The 24277-nt window shown below is 44.6% G+C and overlaps 1 protein-coding gene across 3 annotated transcripts in view; it reads left to right on the top strand.

The window, feature by feature from the left end:
* Positions 1–24277, top strand: part of SETD2 (SET domain containing 2, histone lysine methyltransferase) — a 1164442-nt gene that overhangs the window by 922298 nt on the left and 217867 nt on the right. The gene's annotated exons all lie outside the window — the stretch shown is intronic.

Below are 24277 nucleotides of genomic sequence, written 5' to 3'. Positions count from 1 at the left end.
TTCTGACCAAATCGCCTAAAAAAGTTTGTTATAAAAACAAAAGAAAATAATTTTAAAAAGGCCAATATTAGATCTCAGAACCCTCAATCTTTAAATCCTGTCAGAACACTTTCACTGGTAACTCTCCAGGTTATCCCACTTCTTCAAAAACACGATTCGATTTCATGGCAACATTAGACCTCAAGGATGCGTATTTTCATATACCCATCCATCTGGCGCACAGAAAATATCTCAGGTTTGGCATTCAAGGAAAGCTATCAGTTGAAAGTGTTAACCTTTGGAATAACAACAGCTCCAAGGGTATTCACTAAGTGCCTAGCGGTAGTTGCAGCCTACCTAAGAAGACAACATATAAATGTCTTTCCGTATCTTGATGATAGGCTGATAAAATCAAACAGTCATACGCAGTGTCAAAACCATGCGCATTACGTAATACAAACCCTGCACACGCTAGGGTTCTCAATAAATTAACAAAAATCGCAACTACAACATGTGCAAATACAACAGAATTTAGGGGCAGTACTAAATACTCAGAAAGCACTGGAAAGTCCAAATACGCAGAGAATATAAACATTCCAAAATATAGTTGCACAGATACAGACAGGTCAACAGTACACTGTCATATTTGTCATGAAAATGTTGGGAATGATGGCATCATGTATTGCAATTGTTCCACGTGCAAGACTAAACATGCGGTCCTTACAACAGTGCCTTGCACAACAATGGTCACAAGCACAGAGTCAACTTCAAGATCTAGTGTTGATAGACCAACAAACATACATGTCCCTTCAGTGGTGGAATTCCACAAATCTAAACAAAGGGCGGCCATTTCAAGACCCTGTGACTAGACCATAATTACAACAGATGCATCAATGATTGGCTGGGGAGCTCCACCTCAACAATCACAACATCCAAGGGATGCCCAACACAAACAGCTAAACATAAATCACTTAGAGTTGTTAGCTGACTTCCTAGCACTCAAAGCGTTTCAGCCTCTTCTCACTCACAAGAATGTCCTGATCAAAACAGACAACATGACCACCATGTATTACTTAAATAAGCAGGGAGGGACACATTTGTCCCAACTCTCCCTCCTAGCTCAAAAACGTTGGAAATGGGCAATACACAACCAAATTCACCTGGTAGCACAATACATTCCAGGAATACACAACCAGTTGGCAGATGTTCTAAGAAGAAATCATCAACAAACACACGAGTGGGAGATTCACCCTCAAGTACTTCAAAAATACTTTAAACAGTGGGGAACACCAAACATAAATCTGTTTGCCACCAGCGAAAACGCAAAATGCCAAAACTTTGCATCGAGACACCCACATCCCCTATCCAAGGGCAATGCTCTATGGAGCAATTGGTCAGGGATATTTGCTTACACTTTTCCACCTCTACCACTCATTCCATTTCTAGTCAACAAATTGTGTGAAAACACACTCAATATGATACTCATAGCACGAACGTGGGCACGTCAGCTGTGGTACACAACATTGTTAGACCTGTCAGTAGTACCACACTCCAAACTCCCAAACAGACCAGACCTGTTGACACAAAACAAAGGGCAGATCAGGCACCCAAATCCCAACACACTCAATCTGGCGATTTGGCTCCTGAGGTCATAGAATTGGGTATTTACATTTACCATCAGAATGTATGGAAGTGATTAAGCAAGGAAGAAAAACCACTACTAGACAGTGCTATGCTAACAAATGGAAAAGATTTGTATATTACTGTCAATCTAAACATATTGCCCCTCTTACAGCATCAATACAAGATATTGTATGCTATTTACTTCATTTACAAAAATCCAATTTAGCATTCTCTTCCATAAAAATACATCTTACTGCCATTTCCGCATATTTGCAAAATGTACAGCACAGCTCTTTATTTAGAGTCCCTGTTATCAAAGCCTTCATGGAATTCTTAAAACACATCTGTCCACCCAGAACACCTCCAGTTCCTTTGTGGAATTGAAACATAGTGCTTACGCGACTTTTGGGCCCACCATTTGAACCTAGGCACTCATGTCAAATGCAGTTCTTAACATAGAAGGTTGCCTTTCTAGTCACAATTACATCATTGCGAAAAGTTAGCGAAATTCAAGCTTTCACTATTGAAGAACCGTTCATACAAGTACACAAACATAAAGGGGGTCATTTTGACCCTGTCGGTACAGGACCGTCAGGGCTAAAATGACGGAAGCACCGCCAACAGGCTGGCGGTGTTTCCTGGCACATAACGACCGCGGCGGAAGCGCCGCGGTCGCACCTCCGGGGCCAGCGGTATACCGCCACATTTTCCCCGGCGGTGATAATCCCAGGGGATTACGAGTCCCCGACCGCCAGCCTTTTTCTGGCGGTTTGAGCCGACAGGAAAAGGCTGGCGGTACGGGGAGTCGTGGAGCCCCTGGGCGCCCCATGTGGCTTTTCACTGTTTGCTATGCAGACAGTGAAAAGTGCGATGGGTGCAACTGCACCCGTCGCACGGCCGCAACACCGCCGGCTCCATTTGGAGCCGGCTCCTGTGTTGCGGTCCAGCGGGGATGTCAAAATGGGCACCGCGTGAGTGCGGCCGTATTGGCGGCCGCCCAGCAGTTACATGAGGCTCAAAGTCTTACTACGAACTAACCCTAAATTTATCACCTTTTCATATCAATCAAACAGTGGAACTACCAGTCTTCTTCCCACAGCCAAATTCTGTGGGAGAAAGAGCGCTACATAAATTAGACATTAAAAGAGCACTAATGTACTATATAGATAGAACAAAACCATTCAGAAAAACTAAACAGCTGTTTGTAGCTTTTCAAAAACCCCGTACCGGTAACCCCATTTCAAAACAGAGTTTAGCTAGATGGATAGTAAGATGCATCCAAACATGCTACAGTTAAGCCAAAAGACAGCTCTTAGTTACTGCTAAAGCACATTTGTAAGGAAATGCCTCCTTGGCATGGTTACCCCCTAACTTTTTGCCTTTGCTGATGCTAAGTTATGATTTGAAAGTGTGCTGGGACCCTGCTAACCAGGCCCCAGCACCAGTGTTCTTTCCCTAAACTGTACCTTTGTCTCCACAATTGGCACAACTCTGGCACTCAGGTAAGTCCCTTGTAACTGGTACCCCTGGTACCAAGGGCCCTGATGCCAGGGAAGGTCTCTAAGGGCTGCAGCATGTCTTATGCCACCCTAGAGACCCCTCACTCAGCACATGCACCCTGCTTCACAGCTTGTGTGTGCTGGTGGGGAGAAAATGACTAAGTCGACATGGCACTCCCCTTAGAGTGCCATGCCGACCTCACACTGCCTGTGGCATAGGTAAGTCACCCCTCTAGCAGGCCTTACAGCCCTAAGGCAGGGTGCTCTATACCACAGATGAGGGCATATGTGCATGAGCACTATGCCCCTACAGTGTCTAGCAAAACCTTAGACATTGTAAGTGCAGGGTAGCCATAAGAGTATATGGTCTGGGAGTTTGTCAGACACGAACTCCATAGTTCCATAATGGCTACACTGAAAACTGGGAAGTTTGGTATCAAAGTTCTCAGCACAATAAATGCACACTGATGCCAGTGTGCAATTTAATGTAACATACACCAAGAGGGCATCTTCGAGATGCCCCCTGAATACCTACCCAACTTCTAGTGTAGGCTGACCAGTTTCTGCCAGCCTGCCACACAACAGACATGTTGCTGGCCACATGGGGAGATTGCCTTTGTCACTCTGTGGCCAGGAACAAAGCCTGTACTGGGTGGAGGTGCTTCTCACCTCCCCCTGCAGGAACTGTAACACCTGGCGGTGAGCCTCAGAGGCTCACCCCTTTTGTTACAGCGCCCCAGGGCATCCCAGCTAGTGGAGATGCCCGCCCCTTTGTCCGCTGCCCACTTTTTGCGGCTAAGCTGGAGGAGATAATGAGAAAAACAAGGAGTCCCCTAAGGTGTCCTGAGCTGAGGTGACCCCTACCTTGAGAAATCCTCCATCTTATGTTTGGAGGATTCCCCCAATATGATTAGTGATGTGCCCCCCTCCCCACAGAGAGGAGGCACAAAGAGGGTGTATCCACCCTCAAGGTCAGTAGCCATTGGCTACTGCCCTCCCAGACCTAAACACACCCCTAAATTCAGTATTTAGGGGCTCCCCAGATCACAGGAAATCAGATTCCTGCAACCTGAAGAAAGAAGGACTGCTGACCTACAAGCCTGCAGAGAAGGGGGAAGACGACAACTGATTTGGCCCCAGCCCTACCGGCCTGTCTCCAACTTCAAAAACCTGCTCCAGCGACGCATCCGACAGGGACCATCGACCTCTGAAGCCTCAGAGGACTGCCCTGGACTAAAGGACCAAGAAACTCCAGTGAACAGTGGCCCTGTTTAAAACCAGCTACTTCTTTGCAACAAAGAAGCAACTTCCAAGGACTTCACGTTTTCTGCCGGAAGCGTGAGACTCTACACCCATTCACCGGACGCCCCTGACTCAACCTGCAGAAAACCAACACCTCGGGGAGGACTCCCCGGCGACTGCGAGCTTGTGAGTAACCAGAGACGACCCCCCTGTGCCTGCCTGCACCGCTAGGGTGACCCCCGGGTCCCTCCATTGAAACCTATAGAAAACCTGATGCCTGCTTTGCACACTGCACCCGGCTACCCCTGTGCCGCTGAGGGTGTGTTTTGTGTGCCTACTTGTGTGCCCCCCCGTGCTCTACAAAACCCCCCTGGTCTGCCCCCTGAGGACGCAGGTACTTACCTGCTGGCAGACTAGAACTGGAGCACCCCTGTTCTCCATAGGTGCCTATGTGTTTTGGGCACCTCTTTGACCTCTGCACCTGACCGGCCCTGAGCTGCTGGAGTGGTAACTTTGGGATTGCCTTGAACCCCCAACGGTTGGCTGCCTATGCCCCAGGACTGAGACTTGTAAGTGTTTTACTTACCTCCTACTGTAATCTTTACTTACCTCCCCCAAGAACTGTTAATTTTTGCACTGTTTCCACTTTGAAAATAGCTTATTGCCATTTTTACAAAGACTGTATGTGATATTGCTTTCATTCAAAGTTCCTAAAGGATCTAAGTGAAGTACCTTACATTTAAAGTATTAACTGTAAATCTTGCACCTGTGGTTCTTAAAATAAACTAAGAAAATATTTTTCTATAGAAAAACCTATTGGCCTGGAATTATCTTTGAGTGTGTGTTCCTCATTTATTGCCTGTGTGTGTACAACAAATGCTTAACACTAACCTCTGATAAGCCTACTGCTCGACCACACTACCACAAAATAGAGCATTAGGATTATCTACTTTTGCCACTGTATTACCTCTAAGGGGAACCCTTGGACTCTGTGCACACTATTTCTTACTTTGAAATAGTATATACAGAGCCAACTTCCTACAACATTCCACAAGGAAGAAAGGTGCTACAATGGCCTTTTTAGGAAACATACCAATTACTGAAATATGTAAAGCAGCTACTTGTCAACACTACATACATTTGCTAAACACTATTGTGTAGATGTTTTAGCAACACAGCAAGCCACAGTAGATCAAGCTGTACTTAGAACATTATTTCAAACAACTTCAACTCCTACAGGCTAACCACCGCTTCTATGGGAGGGCTAACTGCTTTGTAGTCCATGCACAGCATGTGTATCTGCAGTTACACATGCCATCGAACAAAAAATGTCACTTACCCAGTGTACATCTGTTCATAGCATGTTCCGCTGCAGATTCGGATGCACCCTCCCACCTCCCCGGCAGCCTGTAGTAGTTTAAAACAACATTTGTACATATGTTGATATATATACATATATATATTTTTAACATTCCATTAGCATGGACATCTCTTTTCTTTATATTCTGTCACTCCTACGTTACCCTCTGTGGGAAAACAATCTATCATGGAGTTGATGCCCATGCTCAATGGAGCCGAAGAGGAGGAGTCACTCGATCCCGTGACTCGAAAACACTTCTTCGAAGAAAAACAACTTGTAACACACTAGATTTGCCCCCAAGAGCACACAATATGTCCAAACAACATTTAGACCTGTTACAGCTAGCATTGTTACAAAAACAAGCAATAGAACTAGTGCCCAAACATCAAAAAGGTACAGGTGTCTACACCTGTACTTCCTAATTCCAAAGAAAGACAAAACGTTGAGACCCATATTAGACCTCAGAACTCTGAATCTCTACATCGAATCAGATCACTTCCACATGGTAACACTTCAAGACGTGATTCCCTTACTCAAAAAACAGGACTACATGTCAACGTTAGATCTAAAGGATGCATATTTCCATATACCCATACATCCTTCTCACAGGAAATACTTAAGGTTTGTAATACAAGGAGTGCATTACCAATTCAAGGTGTTACCATTCGGAATAACAACAGCCCCAAGGGTATTCACAAAATGCCTTGCAGTAGTAGCTGCTCATATAAGGAGACAGCACATGCACGTTTTCCCCTACTTAGACGACTGGTTAATAAAAACCAGCACTCAACAACAGTGTCTGCTTCACACACTATGTTATAGAAACTCTACACAAACTAGGGATCTCTATAAATGACCAAAAATCACATCTACAACCAACCCAAATACAACAATACTTGGGAGCAACACTCGACATACAAAAGGCGATTGCCACTACAAGTCCACAAAGAGTACAAGCCTTCCAAAATATAATATTAAACATACAACCAAACCAACACTTCCAAGTGAGGTTTGTAATGAAACTTCTAGGCATGATGTCTTCATGCATAGCCATTGTCCCAAACGCAAGACTACACATGCACCCTTCTAACAGTGCCTAGGAACACAATGGACACAAGCACAGGGTCAACTCCAAGATCTAGTGTTGATAGACCGCCAGACACACTTCTCGCTTCAATGGTGGAACCCTATCAATTTAAACCAAGGGCGGCCATTCCAAGACCCAGTGCCTCAATACATTATCACAACAGATGCTTCCATGATTGGGTGGGAAGCACACCTCAACCAGCACAGTATACAGGAACAATGGGACGTTCAACAAAAACAACTGCATATAAATCATTTAGAACTGTTGGCAGCGTTTCTAGCATTGAAAGCATTTCAACGACTGATAGCCCACAAACACATTCTTGTCAAAACAGACAACATGACGACAATGTATTACCTAAACAAGCAAGGAGGGACACACTCGTCACAACTGTGTCTCTTAGCACAAAAGATTTGGCATTCGGCAATTCACAATCACATTCGCCTAATAGCACAATACATCCCAGGGATTCAAAACCAGTTAGCTGACAATCTCAGTCGAGATCATCAACAGACACACGAATGGGAGATTCATACCCAGATCCTACAAGATTACTTTCTGCGTTGGTGAACACCAAAAATCGACCTATTCGAAACAAAAGAAAATGCAAAATGCCAAAACTTTGCGTCCAGGTACCCACACCCTCTGTCCAAGGGCAATGCGTTATGGATGAGTTGGTCAGGGATATTTGCTTACGCTTTTCCCCCTCTCCCACTCATTCCTTATCTGGTAAACAAACTGAGTCAAAACAGACTCAAACTAATACTCATAGCACCAACTTGGGCCCGCCAACCGTGGTACACAACACTGCTGGACCTATCAGTAGTACCTCACGTCAAATTACCAAACAGGCCAGATCTGTTAACTCAACACAAACAACAGATCAGGCACCCGAATCCAGCATCGCTCAATCTAGCAATCTGGCTCCTGAAGTCTTAGAATTTGGACACTTAGACCTTACACAAGAATGTATGGAGGTCATTAAAAAAGCTAGGAAACCTACTACAAGACATTGTTATGCAAACAAATGGAAAAGATTTGTTTACTACTGCCACAATAATAAAATTCAACCACTACATGCTTCTGCAAAAAACATTGTAAGTTACTTATTACACTTACAAAAATCTAACCTAGCATTCTCTTCTATTAAAATACATCTCACAGCAATATCTGCCTATCTGCAGATCAAACATTCAACATCGCTCTTTCGAGTCCCAGTCATCAAAGCATTTATGGAAGGATTAAAAAGAATCATACCCCCGAGAACATCACCAGTCCCTTCGTGGAACCTCAATATTGTATTAACACGACTCATGGGACCACCATTTGAACCTGTGCACTCTTGTGAAATGCAATACTTAACTTGGAAGGTAGCCTTCCTGATAGCTATCACTTCTCTTAGAAGTGTAAGCGAAATACAAGCATTTACTATACAAGGACCCTTTATACAAATACATAAACATAAAGTGGTTCTCCATACAAATCCAAAATTCTTACCAAAAGTTATATCACCATTCCACCTAAACCAAACAGTGGAACTCCCAGTCTTTTTTCCACAACCAGACTCAGTAGCAGAAAGAGCTTTACATACGTTAGACATCAAAAGAGCACTAATGTATTACATTGACAGAACAAAACAGTTTCGCAAAACAAAACAATTATTTGTAGCCTTCCAAAAACCTCATGCAGGGAATCCTATATCCAAGCAAGGCATTGCTAGATGGATAGTGAAATGTATTCAAACCTGCTATATTAAAGCAAAAAGGATCTACCTATTACACCAAAGGGGCATTCCACTAGGAAAAAAGGCGCCACAATGGCTTTTTTAGGGAATATACCTCTGACCGAAATTTGTTAGGCAGCCACATGGTCTACGCCTCATACATTCACAAAACATTACTGTGTAGATGTGTTAACAGCACAAGCCACAGTAGGACAGGCTGTATTACGAACATTATTTCAAACAACTTCCACTCCTACAGGCTAAGCCACCGCTTTTGGGGAGATTACTGCTTACTAGTCTATGCACAGCATGTGTATCTGCAGCTACACATGCCATCGAACGGAAAATGTCACTTACCCAGTGTACATCTGTTCGTGGCATTAGATGCTGCAAATTCACATGCGCCCTCCCGCCTTCCCGGGAGCCTGTAGCCGTTAGAAGTTGAATTAAACTTGTAAATTTGTAAATATATACTATTCTTATAAACATTATGTACATACATACTTACTCCATTGCATGGGCACCTTTACTATATACACAACTCCTACCTCACCCTCTGCGGGGAAAACAATCTAAGATGGAGTCAACGCCCATGCGCAATGGAGCCGAAAGGGAGGAGTCCCTCGGTCTTGTGACTCGAAAAGACTTCTTCGAAGAAAAACAACTTGTAACACTCCGAGCCCAACACTAGATGGCAGGATAAAGCACAGCATGTGAATCTGCAGCATCTCATGCCACGAACAGATGTACACTGGGTAAGTGACATTTTCCATATATCTATCTATCTATATATATATATGTTCGATGGCATGTGTAGCTGCAGATACACATGCTGTGCACATCCCGCCATCTGGTGTGGAGCTCTGAGTGTTACAAGTTGTTTTTCTTCGAAGAAGTCTTTTCGAGTCACGAGACCGAGGGACTCCTCCCATTTCGACTCCATTGCGCATGGGCGTCGACTCCATCTTAGATTGTTTTTTTTCCGCCATCGGGTTCGGACGTGATCCTTTTCGCTCCGTGTTTCGGGTCGGAAAGTTAGTTAGAATCTCGGAAAAATCGTCGGTATTGTTTGCGTTCGGTATCGGGTTAGTTACAACAGATCGACACCGAATTAAGAAGAGCTCCGGTGGCCCTTCGGGGTTTTTTCGATCCCCGTCGGGGCCTGGTCGGCCCGGCCACGTGTCTCTTCAAGGCTGATGGAACGGACCCCATTCCGCTTCTGTCCAAAATGCCATAACAAGTATCCATATACAGATCAACACCTGGTCTGTAACTTGTGTTTGTCACCAGAACACAAGGAGGATACTTGTGAGGCCTGTCGAGCGTTTCGGTCCAGGAAGACACTCAAGGACCGAAGAGCAAGAAGACTGCAAATGGCGTCGGCGCCGACAGGACAAGGGCGTTTCGAGGAGGAGGAAGAAACATTCTCCACTCAGGATTCGGACTCGGAGGAGATCGATCCCGAAGAAACGCCGAAAACCGTGAGTAAGACGTCGAAACAAAGAACTCACGAGAAGACCGCTAAAGCCCAGGGGACGCCACCGCCAACAGGCCATGGCTTAACCTGAAAAATAGGTGACCGTCCATCGGCACCGAAAAAGGGCGAGCTGGTGTCGAAGTCATCCGACTCCGGTCGAGATACCGGCACACAGCAATCTGGGGCCCGAGAGAGTGGCTCCGAGTAGATTCGGCATCGAGACAGCGGCACCGAAATGGGTCGGCACCGAGAGGGCACGACGCCTAAAGTAAAAAAGATTTCGTCGGAGCCGAAAAAAGCAGCCGAAAAGGTTTCGGTACCTAAACATCCGGCCTCGGAACCGAAAATAAGTTCCTATTCAGAGGAACAAGGACTGTCCTCACAAATAAAGACACACAGATTTGGACAAGAATTAGAGACAAGAGAGCCAGATCACACACAAAGGCGGCTCTTTATTCAAAAAGATACGGGGAAGATCAGCACTCTTCCTCCAATCAAAATGAAACGTAAACTTGCCTTCCAAGACAAGGATAAACAGCCACACGCAAAGGTGGCTAAACAAGTAACACCACCACCATCCCCACATCACTCTCCGCAACCATCACCGGTAGCCACTCCACCAATGATGCAATCCCCAACTCATACGGGAATGAGTCAAGATGACCCTGACACATGGGACCTTTATGACGCACCAGTGTCAGATAATAGTCCTCAATGCTATCCAGCGAGACCATCGCCACCAGAGGATAGTACAGGCTACGCTCAAGTGGAATCGAGAGCAGCAGCATTTCACAATGTCAGCCTTCATTCAGAACCCATTGAAAACGACTTTCTTTTTAATACACTGTCGTCTACACACAGTCAATATCAGAGTCTTCCGATGTTACCCGGAATGCTAAAACACTCCAAACAAGTGTTGGAGGAGCCTGTCAAAGGGAGAGCCATTACTCCAAGAGTAGATAAAAAATATTAACCGCCACCAACAGACCCAGTGTACATCACACAACAGCTATCACCAGACTCTGTTGTAGTTGGAGCAGCGCGCAAAAGAGCCAACTCTCATACTTCAGGAGATGCACCACCTCCAGATAAAGAAAGTAGAAAATTCGATGCTGCAGGCAAAAGGGTGGCGGCACAGGCAGCAAACCAGTGGCGTATTGCAAATTCGCAAGCTTTGTTAGCCAGATATGATAGGGCCCATTGGGATGAGATGCAACACTTTATTGAACATTTACCAAAACAGTTCCAAAAAAGAGCGCAGCAAGTGGTAGAAGAGGGACAGAGTATCTCCAATAATCAGGTACGGTCAGGAATGGATGCTGCAGACACAGCTGCTAGAACTGTCAACACAGCAGTAACAATAAGGAGACATGCATGGCTGCGTACATCAGGATTTAAACCAGAGATACAGCAAGCTGTGCTGAATATGCCATTCAACGGACAGCAGTTGTTTGGGCCGGAGGTGGACACTGCAATAGAAAAATTTAAGAAAGACACTGACACGGCCAAAGCCATGGGCACACTCTACTCCCCGCAGAGCAGAGGCACATTTCGAAAGACACAATTTCGAGGGGGGTTTCGAGGGCAGACCACAGAAGCCACAACCTCACAAACAAAGCCCACTTACCAGAGCCAGTATCAGCGGGGAGGTTTTCGGGGACAATATAGAGGAGGACAATTTCAAAGAAATAGAGGAAAGTTCCAAAGTCCCAAAACTCCTCCAAACAAACAGTGACTTCAAGGTCACAAATCCCCAACACATAACACCTGTGGGAGGGAGACTAACCAAGTTTTACACACATTGGGAGGAAATAACAACCGACACTTGGGTCTTAGCAATTATCCAGCATGGTTATTGCATAGAATTTCTCAAATTCCCTCCAAACGTCCCACCAAAAACACACAGTATGTCAAAACAACATATAGATCTTCTAGGACTAGAACTTCAGGCATTGCTACAGAAAGAAGCAATAGAATTAGTACCAAGACAACAATTAAACACAGGAGTTTACTCACTGTACTTTCTGATACCCAAAAAAGACAAGAGTCTGAGACCTATACTAGATCTCAGAACATTAAATACCTACATCAAATCAGACCACTTTCACATGGTTACTTTACAAGACGTAATCCCAATGCTCAAACAACAAGACTACATGACAACACTAGACCTAAAGGATGCATATTTCCATATACCAATACATCCTTCACACAGAAAGTACCTAAGGTTTGTATTCCAAGGGATACATTACCAATTCAAAGTGTTGCCATTCGGAATAACAACTGCGCCAAGAGTTTTTACAAAATGCCTGGCAGTAGTAGCTGCACATATCAGAAGGCAGCAAATACATGTGTTCCCGTACCTGGACGATTGGTTAATCAAAACCAACACGCTAAGACGGTGTTCACAACACACAAAATATGTCATAGAAACCCTACACAAACTAGGTTTCTCAATCAACTACGCAAAGTCACTCCTTCTGCCGTGTCAAACACAGCAATACTTAGGAGCAACAATCAACACAGCAAAAGGGATTGCCACTCCAAGTCCACAAAGAGTTCAAACATTTCACAATGTAATACAGGCCATGTATCCAAAACAAAGGATACAAGTCAAAATGGTAATGAAACTACTAGGCATGATGTCTTCATGCATAGCCATTGTCCCAAATGCAAGGTTGCACATGCGGCCCTTACAACAGTGCCTAGCATCACAATGGTAACAAGCACAGGGTCAGCTTCTAGATCTGGTGTTGATAGACCGCCAAACATACATCTCACTTCAATGGTGGAACAGTATAAATTTAAACCAAGGGCGGCCTTTCCAAGACCCAGTGCCACAATACGTGATAACGACAGATGCTTCCATGACAGGGTGGGGAGCACACCTCAATCAACACAGCATCCAAGGACAATGGGACATACAGCAAAGACAGTTTCACATAAATCACTTAGAACTGTTAGCGGTATTTCTAGCGCTGAAAGCATTTCAACCCATGATAACCCACAAATACATTCTTGTCAAAACACACAACATGACAACAATGTATTACCTAAACAAACAAGGAGGGACACACTCGACACAGTTGTGTCTCCTGACACAGAAAATATGGCATTGGGCGATTCACAACCACATTCGCCTAATAGCACAATTTATTCCAGGAATTCAGAATCAGTTAGCAGACCATCTCTCTCGGGATCACCAACAGATCCACGAATGGGAGATTCACCCACAAATACTGAACACTTACTTCCAAATTTGGGGAACACCACAAATAGATCTATTTGCAACAAAGGAAAACTCAAAATGCCAAAACTTCGCATCCAGGTACCCACAACATCAGTCTCAGGGCAATGCGCTATGGATGAACTGGTCAGGGATATTTGCGTACGCTTTTCCCCCTCTCCCACTCCTTCCATATCTAGTAAACAAGTTGAGTCAAAACAAACTCAAACTCATACTAATAGCACCAACATGGGCAAGACAACCTTGGTACACAACACTACTAGACCTTTCAGTAGTACCTCTTGTCAAACTACCAAACAGACCAGATCTGTTAACACAACACAAACAACAGATCAGACATCCAAATCCAGCATCGCTGAATCTAGCAATTTGGCTCCTGAAATCCTAGAATTCGGACACTTAGACCTCACACAAGAATGTATGGAGGTCATAAGACAAGCTAGGAAGCCTACCACTAGACACTGCTATGCAAATAAGTGGAAAAGATTTGTTTATTACTGCCATAATGATCAAATTCAACCCTTACACGCATCTGCAAAAGATATAGTAGGATACTTACTACATTTGCAAAAATCAAAACTAGCTTTCTCTTCCATAAAGATACATCTTACTGCAATTTCAGCTTACCTGCAAATCACGCACTCAACTTCATTATTTAGGATACCAGTCATAAAAGCGTTTATGGAAGACCTAAAAAGAATTATACCACCAAGAACACCACCAGTTCCTTCATGGAACCTCAACATTGTCTTAACACGACTCATGGGTCCACCTTTTGAGCCCATGCACTCTTGTGAAATGCAATACTTAACGTGGAAAGTTGCTTTTTTAATTGCCATCACATTTCTAAGAAGAGTGAGTGAAATTCAAGCATTTACCATTCAAGAACCATTTATTCAAATACACAAAAATAAAGTTGTTCTACGGACAAATCCAAAATTTTTACCAAAAGTAATCTCACCGTTCCACTTGAATCATACAGTAGAATTACCAGTGTTCTTCCCACAGCCAGATTCTGTAGCTGAAAGAGCACTACATACATTAGACATCAAAAGAGCACTAATGTACTACATTGACAGAACAAAACTAATTCGAAAGACAAAACAACTATTTATTGCCTTTCAAAAACCTCATACAGGAAATCCAATTTCAAAACAAGGCATTGCTAGATGGATAGTTAAGTGCATTCAAACCTGCTATCTTAAAGCTAAAAGAGAACTGCCTATTACGCCAAAGGCACACTCAACCAGAAAAAAAGGTGCTACCATGGCCTTTCTAGGAAATATTCCAATGAACGAAATATGTAAAGCAGCAACATGGTCTACGCCTCATACATTTACCAAGCACTACTGTGTAGATGTGTTAACTGCACAACAGGCAACAGTAGGTCAAGCTGTACTAAGAACATTATTTCAAACTACTTCAACTCCTACAGGCTGAACCACCGCTTTTGGGGAGATAACTGCTTACTAGTCTATGCACAGCATGTGTATCTGCAGCTACACATGCCATCGAACGGAAAATGTCACTTACCCAGTGTACATCTGTTCGTGGCATTAGTCGCTGCAGATTCACATGCGCCCACCCACCTCCCCGGGAGCCTGTAGCCGTTTAGAAGTAGATCTTAAACATTTGTAAATATATTACTTTAAACTTCATTATGTACATACGCATTCACTCCATTGCATGGGCACTATTACTAGCATACACAACTCCTACCTCACCCTCTGCGGGGAAAACAATCTAAAAATGGAGTCGACGCCCATGCGCAATGGAGTCGAAATGGGAGGAGTCCCTCGGTCTCGTGACTCGAAAAGACTTCTTCGAAGAAAAACAACTTGTAACACTCCGAGCCCAACACCAAATGGCGGGATGTGCACAGCATGTGAATCTGCAGCGACTAATGCCGCGAACAGATGTACACTGGGTAAGTGACATTTTCCATATATATGTATATATGTATATATATATATATATATATATATACATATATATATATATATATATACACACACACGCACACATACACCCATATGCACACTAAAGCATCAACATTCACATAGTTTGCACTCCTCATGTATCTTGTACTACATTTTTTATGGTTTCAAATAGTGCCAAACGTTATGCACTGTTTGTTGTCCTGGGGGCATTCAAATTACCAAGAAACTTCCCTCTTTGCCCAGCTTCTGGCAAAATAACACTAACACTTTATTGGTCAGCCATGCAAACCGCAAATGCATTTCATTATTTACTTGGCTGTTGGCTAAACAGCAGAAATTATGTTTTTATTTTTTCCAGTGGCTGTGAATATAGCAAAGATTCCTCACTACCTGATAGAGACTTCTAACTGCAGATTCCTTACCTTTGAATTCTCCCTCGGCATCAGACTTGATCCGGAAGATTTTCATGAGCAGTACCACTGCGCGCCAGTGGCTGGCTTTGATTCACTCTATATCTGTAAGACATTTTAGGCATGGTGCACAGACAAATATGTTTACCACCTTCTTGCCCCTCTCTCTGTGATCTTGCACATTCTGTTCCTTCCCAAGCAGGGCTCTGCTCTGGGCACACTTATGGGATATTTGTGTGCTATTTCTGCCTTTTTTAGGTTGCCTGAACAGCCTTCTTTGTTTAAGTCTCCTATTGTGTGCAGGTTCCTTAAATATCTTAGACATTTTTTTCTTCCATCCCCATTCATTATGCCTCAATAGCATCTGAATTTGGTTTGGACTTCTTTGATGGGTGCTCCTTTTAAGCCTCTCCACAGTTGTCCTCTTAGGCTTCTCACTTTGAAAACAGCCCTCCTTGTGACCATTACATCTGCCTGCAGAGTGAGTAGGCTGCAGGCATTGTTGTCTAAGCCGCCTTAACTTTCTATGTATCCTGACAGAGTGGTGCTTCACACTTGTACCTCTTCTCTGCCAAAAGTAGCCTTTTCATGTAGGCCATTCCATCACCTTGCTTACTTTTTACACCCCCCCACATCCTTCTAAGGAAGAGTAAAGACTCCACTGCCTGGACCCAAAAAGAGTGTTGGCTTTCTACCTTGATTGAACAAAAGAGTTCCAGTGGATGGCTAACCCTTTGTAGGATATGTGGGTGCGAAGAAAGGCTGGGCAGTGCAGACCATATCTAAATAGGTTGTACTCTGCATTAAGATCTGCTACGCACTGGCCAAAAAGCACTCCCGAGGGTGTGCATGCTCATTCTACCAGAGCTAAAGCTGCGACCACTGGGTTAGCATGCAGAGTTCCAGTCCTGGGCACCTGCCAGGCAGCAATGTGGGCATCTCTGCACACCTTTACCAAACACTGCTGCCTGCATAGTCAGGTCTGTAGGGACGGACACTCTGCCAGTTTGGTCCTGCAGGGCTTTCTAGCTTGAACTTGGTTTGCAGATCCACCTCCTAGGAATGGTATTGCTTGGGTATTTATTCCGAGGTAATGAATCTGCAGCTAGAAGTCTACATCAGATGGACAAGCTACTTACATTCGGTAACACAATATCTGGGATAGACTATATTTAGCTGCAGATACCACTGACCCACCCATCCTCCCTGCTCTGCGAACTGAATTCTAGAGGCAGGGACTCCCCTTTCGGGTCCTTAGTTTTGACATACCAGTATTCACTGTTCATGACTCTGCGCTTCTGGCGTGGAAAGTCATGATAAGAAACTGATGTTGGCCCTTATGTAAGACCTGCAACATCATATCCAGCTCAAATGACAACAGACATGGAGCCGATCAACGTTGCCTTCTGGCACGCAGTGGTACTACTTACGAAAATCTTCTGGATCCAGTCTGATGCATGTGGAGAATTCAAAGGTAAGAAATCTGCAACTAGTTAGTCGCCACCAGATAAGACGTTACCGAAGGTAGGCAACTGTTCATTTGCTTGACTGCCTTTGCATGGCCAGCAGCCATGTAAATAACAAAGAAATGTAAGTATTTACCCAGCTGCTGCAGAAACAGTAGACACTAGATACTATTTGGACGCCAGTAGTGCAGATTGCAAAGAAACTTCTCTGTTTACTCAGCTGCTGGCTAAATAGACATTATGCACTGTGTGAATTGTAGTCTTGGAAATATCAGAGAAACATTAGGATGTACCCAGCCGCTGTATAAATAGAGCAAATTATCTACTGGTTGGACAACAGCAGTGCAAATAGTTAAGTAACGCCACTTTTGGCCCAGCCATGACTAAATAGAAGACACTACATGCTTTGGATAGTAATCATGCAAATTGCAAATAACCTCACTATTTACTCTGCTGCTGGCTAAATAACTGACGATTTGTACTGTATGGATGGTGATTTTGGTGATCACAAAGAAACCTAATTTTTTTACCCAGCCGCTAACTAGCAGAACTTATGTACTATTTGACCAGCAGGTGTGCAAATATAAAATAAACTTCACTATTTGAACGCAAGACACTTGCTACTGCTTGGGTGGCAGTAATGCATACTTCAAAGAGCTTCACTATTTACCCATCCTCTGACTAAATAGCAGACGTTAGGCAGAGTTTAGCTAGTGGCTGTGCAAATAGCAAAGAAACTAAATTATTCACCTGACCTCTGGCTAGGTATCAGACACTAATCACAGTTCGGCTGTGCTCATTTCAGAGTAACCTCACTATATACCTGGCTGCTGTTAAAGCAGTTAAAATCTGAAGTATGCCTTGTTCAGATTTCAATAGGCTCTCACTATCAGGTAGAAATACAAACAAGGAGTGAGGACAATGTTTTTCCCATTTTCCTTTGCAAGTTGGTGCTAAAACTGTCTTAAATGCAATTTGCACCCCAACAGCACCAATTCGTAGGTCTAACACTCCCAGTAGCCATTCAAGGGAATGTTTTAATGTTTTCAAGTTAATTTGACAGACATGGTACAGAAAACATCTAAATTATAACAAGAGCCAAGACAAAGCAACTTGTATCCAACACACAAGCTCATGAAATGCCCTGTGCCCCTTTCTAATCCATTGACTACTATATAGTTATTTTAAAAATTAAATGTCCCATATTTAGTTATCTTTGGGTAGATAGAAGAATTAATTAAAAAGAAAAAGCAGTGTTCGATGGCATCTGTCGCTGTAGATACGCATGTTCTGCAATAGCTCGCCATCTGGTGTTGGGCCGGAGTGTTACAAGTTGTTTTTCTTCGAAGAAGTCTTTCGAGTCACGGGACCGAGTGACTCCTCCTTTTGTCTCCATTGCGCATGGGCGTCGACTCTATCCTCGATTGTTTTTTTTCCGCCATCGGGTTCGGACGTGTTCCTGTCGCTCCGAGTTTCGGAACGGACAATTAGTTAATTTCAGAAGATTTTCGTCGGTATTGTTGCGTTCGGGATCGGCGTACTTACATTCAACACCGCATCGAAGATCGAAGAGCTCCGGTGCCCTTCGGGGTAGTTTTTTCGATCCTCCGTCGGGGCCTGGTCGGCCCGACCGCGTGCTGAAGAACGCCGATGGAACGGACCCCGTTTCGTTTCTGCCCCAAATGCCACAATAAATACCCCTACACAGACCAACACTTGGTCTGCAACCTGTGCCTGTCACCTGAGCACAGCGAAGACACCTGCGAGGCCTGTTGTGCGTTCCGGTCCCGAAAAACACTCCGAGACCGTCGAGCCAGAAGACTTCAGATGGCGTCCGCACCGACAGCCCAACGGGAGTTCGAGGAACAGGAAGAGGAAGGTACCTTCTCGATCCAAGACTCCGACTCCGAGGGATTCGACGATACACAAACCGTGAGTAAGACGTCGAAAACCACACAGAGACACATTTACAAGGCCCAGGGGACGCCACTGCCACCAGGCCATGGCTCGACCCATAAATTCGGTGACCGACCATCGGCACCGAAAAAGGCCCAAACAGTGCCGAGATCGTCCGACTCCGGTCGAGACACCGGCACGCAGCCTTCTCGGGACCGAGAAAGTGCTGGAGACAAGCCTCGACACCGTGATGCCGGTGTGGACACGGCTCGACGCCGAGACAGCGGCACAGAAACAGATCGACGCCGAGAGGTTTCGGCCCCGAAAAGGAAAAAAGTCACCTCGGAGCCGAAAAAACACGCAGACAAAGTTTCGATGCCGAAACAAACTGCAAGCGACCCAGCTTCAGGCTCTTATACAGAAGAGCACTCGCTAACCTCCCAAATGCAAAAGCATAGGTTTGAGGAAGAGCTACAAGCAACTGATGTGGACCATACGCAAAAGCGTATCTTCATTCAGCAGGGGACAGGAAAAATAAGCACCCTTCCCCCCATTAGGAGAAAGAGGAGGTTGGAGTTCCAGACGGAACAAACAGCACAACCAAAAGTGGTGAAAAGAGTTACACCACCACCCTCACCTCCGCCCGTGATTGACGTTTCACCAGCACAAACTCCATCACACTCCCCAGCTCACACCACCATGAGCCAGGGTGACCAAGATCAGGACGCATGGGACCTATACGACGCCCCAGTGTCAGATAACAGTCCGGAGGCATACCCTGCGAAGCCATCTCCACCAGAAGACAGCACCGCGTACTCTCAAGTGGTGGCTAGAGCAGCACAATTTCTCCACGTAAGCCTCCACTCAGAACAGGTCGAAGATGATTTCTTATTCAACACACTCTCCTCCACCCACAGCTCATACCAAAGCCTGCCTATGCTCCCTGGTATGCTCCGCCACGCAAAAGACATCTTTAAGGAGCCGGTTAAAAGTAGGGCAATCACACCAAGGGTAGAAAAAAAGTATAAGCCGCCTCCTACGGACCCGGTTTTCATCACTACACAGCTGCCACCAGACTCTGTCGTTGTAGGAGCAGCTAGGAAAAGGGCCAACTCTCACACATCTGGAGATGCACCACCCCCAGATAATGAAAGCCGCAAGTTTGATGCAGCTGGTAAAAGAGTCGCAGCACAAGCTGCAAACCAGTGGCGCATCGCGAACTCCCAGGCACTACTTGCGCGCTATGACAGAGCCCACTGGGACGAGATGCAACATCTCATTGAACATCTGCCCAAGGACTTACAAAATAGGGCAAAACAAGTGGTTGAGGAGGGACAGGCCATCTCCAACAACCAGATTCGCTCCTCCATGGACGCTGCAGATACAGCTGCACGGAAAATTAATACATCTGTAACTATCAGAAGGCATGCATGGCTCCGAACGTCTGGATTTAAACCAGAGATTCAACAAGCAGTTCTCAATATGCCTTTTAATGAAAAAGAACTGTTCGGTCCAGAAGTGGACACAGCGATTGAGAAACTCAAAAAAGATACGGACACTGCCAAAGCCATGGGCGCACTCTACTCCCCGCAGAGCAGAGGGAATTACAGCTCATTCCGTAAAACGCCCTTTCGAGGGGGGTTTCGGGGTCAAAGCACACAAGCCAGCACCTCACAAGCCACACCGTCCAGTTACCAAGGACAGTATAGAGGAGGTTTTCGGGGACAATATAGAGGAGGGCAATTCCCTAGAAATAGAGGAAGATTCCAAAGCCCCAAAACCCCTACTACTAAACAGTGACTCACATGTCACTCACCCCCTCCACACAACACCAGTGGGGGGACGAATAGGTCATTATTACAGAGCATGGGAGAAAATCACTACAGACACTTGGGTTCTAGCAATTATCCAACATGGTTATTGCATAGAATTTCTACAATTCCCTCCAAACATACCACCAAAAGCACAAAATTTAACAACACACCATTCCAATCTCCTGGAGATAGAAGTGCAGGCACTATTGCAAAAGAATGCAATCGAATTAGTGCCAAACACGCAAATAAACACAGGAGTTTACTCACTGTACTTTCTGATACCAAAGAAGGACAAAACACTGAGACCAATCCTAGACCTCAGAGTAGTGAACACTTTCATCAAGTCAGACCACTTCCACATGGTCACACTACAAGAAGTATTGCCATTGCTAAAGCTGCACGACTACATGGCAACTTTAGACCTCAAGGATGCTTATTTCCATATACCAATACACCCATCGCACAGGAAATACCTAAGGTTTGTATTCAAAGGAATACATTACCAATTCAAGGTACTGCCTTTCGGATTAACAACCGCACCAAGAGTCTTTACCAAATGTCTAGCGGTAGTCGCAGCACACATAAGAAGGCAGCAGATACATGTGTTCCCATATCTAGACGACTGGCTAATCAAGGCCCATTCGTTAATAGAGTGCTCAAATCACACAAATCATATCATACAAACCCTCTTCAAACTAGGGTTCACCGTCAATTTCACAAAATCCAAAATTCTGCCACGCAAGGTACAACAATACCTGGGAGCCATAATAGACACATCAAATGGAGTAGCCACTCCAAGTCCACAAAGAATTCAAAATTTCAACACCATCATACAACGCATGTATCCAACACAAAAGATACAAGCAAAGATGGTATTACAACTCCTAGGCATGATGTCATCATGCATAGCCATTGTCCCAAACGCAAGACTGCACATGAGGCCCTTACAACAATGCCTAGCATCACAGTGGTCTCAAGCACAGGGTCACCTTCTAGATCTGGTGTTAATAGACCGCCAAACTTACCTCTCGCTTCTGTGGTGGAACAACATAAATTTAAACAAGGGGCGGCCTTTCCAAGACCCAGTGCCACAATACGTAATAACAACAGATGCTTCCATGACAGGGTGGGGAGCACACCTCGATCAACACAGCATACAAGGACAATGGAACGTACATCAAACAAAACTGCATATCAATCACCTAGAACTTCTAGCAGTTTTTCAAGCACTAAAAGCTTTCCAACCAATAATAGTTCACAAATACATTCTCGTCAAAACAGACAACATGACAACAATGTATTATCTAAACAAGCAGGGGGGGACGCACTCCACGCAGTTAAGCCTGCTAGCACAAAAAATTTGGCATTGGGCAATTCACAACCAAATTCGCCTAATTGCACAGTTTATACCAGGGATACAAAATCAACTCGCAGACAATCTCTCTCGAGATCACCAACAGGTCCACGAATGGGAAATTCACCCCCAAATTCTGAACACTTATTTCAAACTCTGGGGAACACCTCAGATAGACTTGTTTGCGACAAGGGAGAACGCAAAATGCCAAAACTTCGCATCCAGATACCCACACAAACAATCCCAAGGCAATGCCCTATGGATGAACTGGTCAGGGATATTTGCTTACGCTTTTCCTCCTCTCCCTCTCCTTCCTTACCTGGTAAACAAACTCAGTCAAAGCAAACTCAAACTCATATTGATAGCACCAACTTGGGCAAGGCAACCCTGGTACACAACGCTGCTAGACCTATCAGTGGTACCCTGCATCAAATTGCCCAACAGGCCAGATCTGTTGACACAGCACAACCAAAAGATCAGACACCCAGATCCAGCATCGCTGAATCTAGCAATCTGGCTCCTGAAATCCTAGAATTCGGGCACTTACAACTTACCCAAGAATGTATGGAAGTCATAAAACAAGCCAGAAGGCCATCCACCAGGCACTGCTATGCAAGTAAATGGAAGAGGTTTGTTTGCTACTGCCATATTAATCAAATACAACCATTACACACAACTCCAGAACAGGTAGTGGGTTACTTGCTTCACTTACAAAAATCTAACCTAGCTTTCTCTTCCATTAAGATTCACCTTGCAGCAATATCTGCATACCTGCAAACTACCTATTCAACTTCCCTATATAGGATACCAGTCATTAAAGCATTCATGGAGGGCCTTAGGAGAATTATACCACCAAGAACACCACCTGTTCCTTCATGGAACCTAAATGTTGTCCTAACTAGACTTATGGGTCCACCTTTTGAACCCATGCACTCCTGCGACATACAGTTCCTAACCTGGAAGGTGGCATTTCTCATCGCCATTACTTCCCTAAGAAGAGTAAGCGAGATTCAGGCGTTTACTATACAGGAACCTTTTATACAACTACACAAAAATAAAGTCGTCCTAAGAACCAATCCTAAATTTTTGCCAAAGGTTATTTCACCGTTCCATCTAAATCAAACAGTGGAACTTCCAGTGTTCTTTCCACAGCCAGATACCGTAGCTGAAAGGGCACTACATACATTAGATGTCAAAAGAGCATTAATGTATTACATTGACAGAACAAAAACCATCAGAAAGACTAAACAACTCTTTATTGCATTTCAAAAACCTCACGCAGGAAACCCAATTTCAAAACAAGGTATAGCCAGATGGATAGTTAAATGCATCCAAATCTGCTACCTTAAAGCTAAACGACAGCTGCCCATTACACCAAGGGCACACTCAACCAGAAAGAAAGGTGCTACCATGGCCTTTCTAGGAAACATCCCAATGCAAGAAATATGTAAGGCAGCCACATGGTCTACGCCTCACACATTCACCAAGCACTACTGTGTAGACGTGTTATCCGCACAACAAGCCACAGTAGGTCAAGCCGTATTAAGGACATTATTTCAGACTACTTCCACTCCTACAGGCTGATCCACCGCTTTTGGGGAAATAACTGCTTACTAGTCTATGCAGAACATGCGTATCTACAGCGACAGATGCCATCGAACTGAAAATGTCACTTACCCAGTGTACATCTGTTCGTGGCATCAGTCGCAGTAGATTCGCATGTGCCCACCCGCCTCCCCGGGAGCCTGTAGCAGTTTAGAAGTTACCTTCAATTATTTATATATGTATCATCTCAACCTTAAATAGGTGCATACTTAGTCACTCCATTGCATGGGCACTATTACTACAATTCAACTCCTACCTCACCCTCTGCGGGGAAAAACAATCGAGGATAGAGTCGACGCCCATGCGCAATGGAGACAAAAGGAGGAGTCACTCGGTCCCGTGACTCGAAAGACTTCTTCGAAGAAAAACAACTTGTAACACTCCGGCCCAACACCAGATGGCGAGCTATTGCAGAACATGCGAATCTACTGCGACTGATGCCACGAACAGATGTACACTGGGTAAGTGACATTTTCATTATATTGCCAGGGTGCTATTCACGGAACAGTAGCCATGTTCTAAGTTGATGCATCACAATACATGCATTTTCATTGT

Source organism: Pleurodeles waltl, chromosome 10 (assembly GCF_031143425.1).
Source record: "Pleurodeles waltl isolate 20211129_DDA chromosome 10, aPleWal1.hap1.20221129, whole genome shotgun sequence".
NCBI lineage: Eukaryota > Metazoa > Chordata > Amphibia > Caudata > Salamandridae > Pleurodeles > Pleurodeles waltl.
The sequence above is the reverse complement of the archived record's forward strand: the minus strand, read 5'-3'. Positions and strand labels throughout refer to the sequence as shown.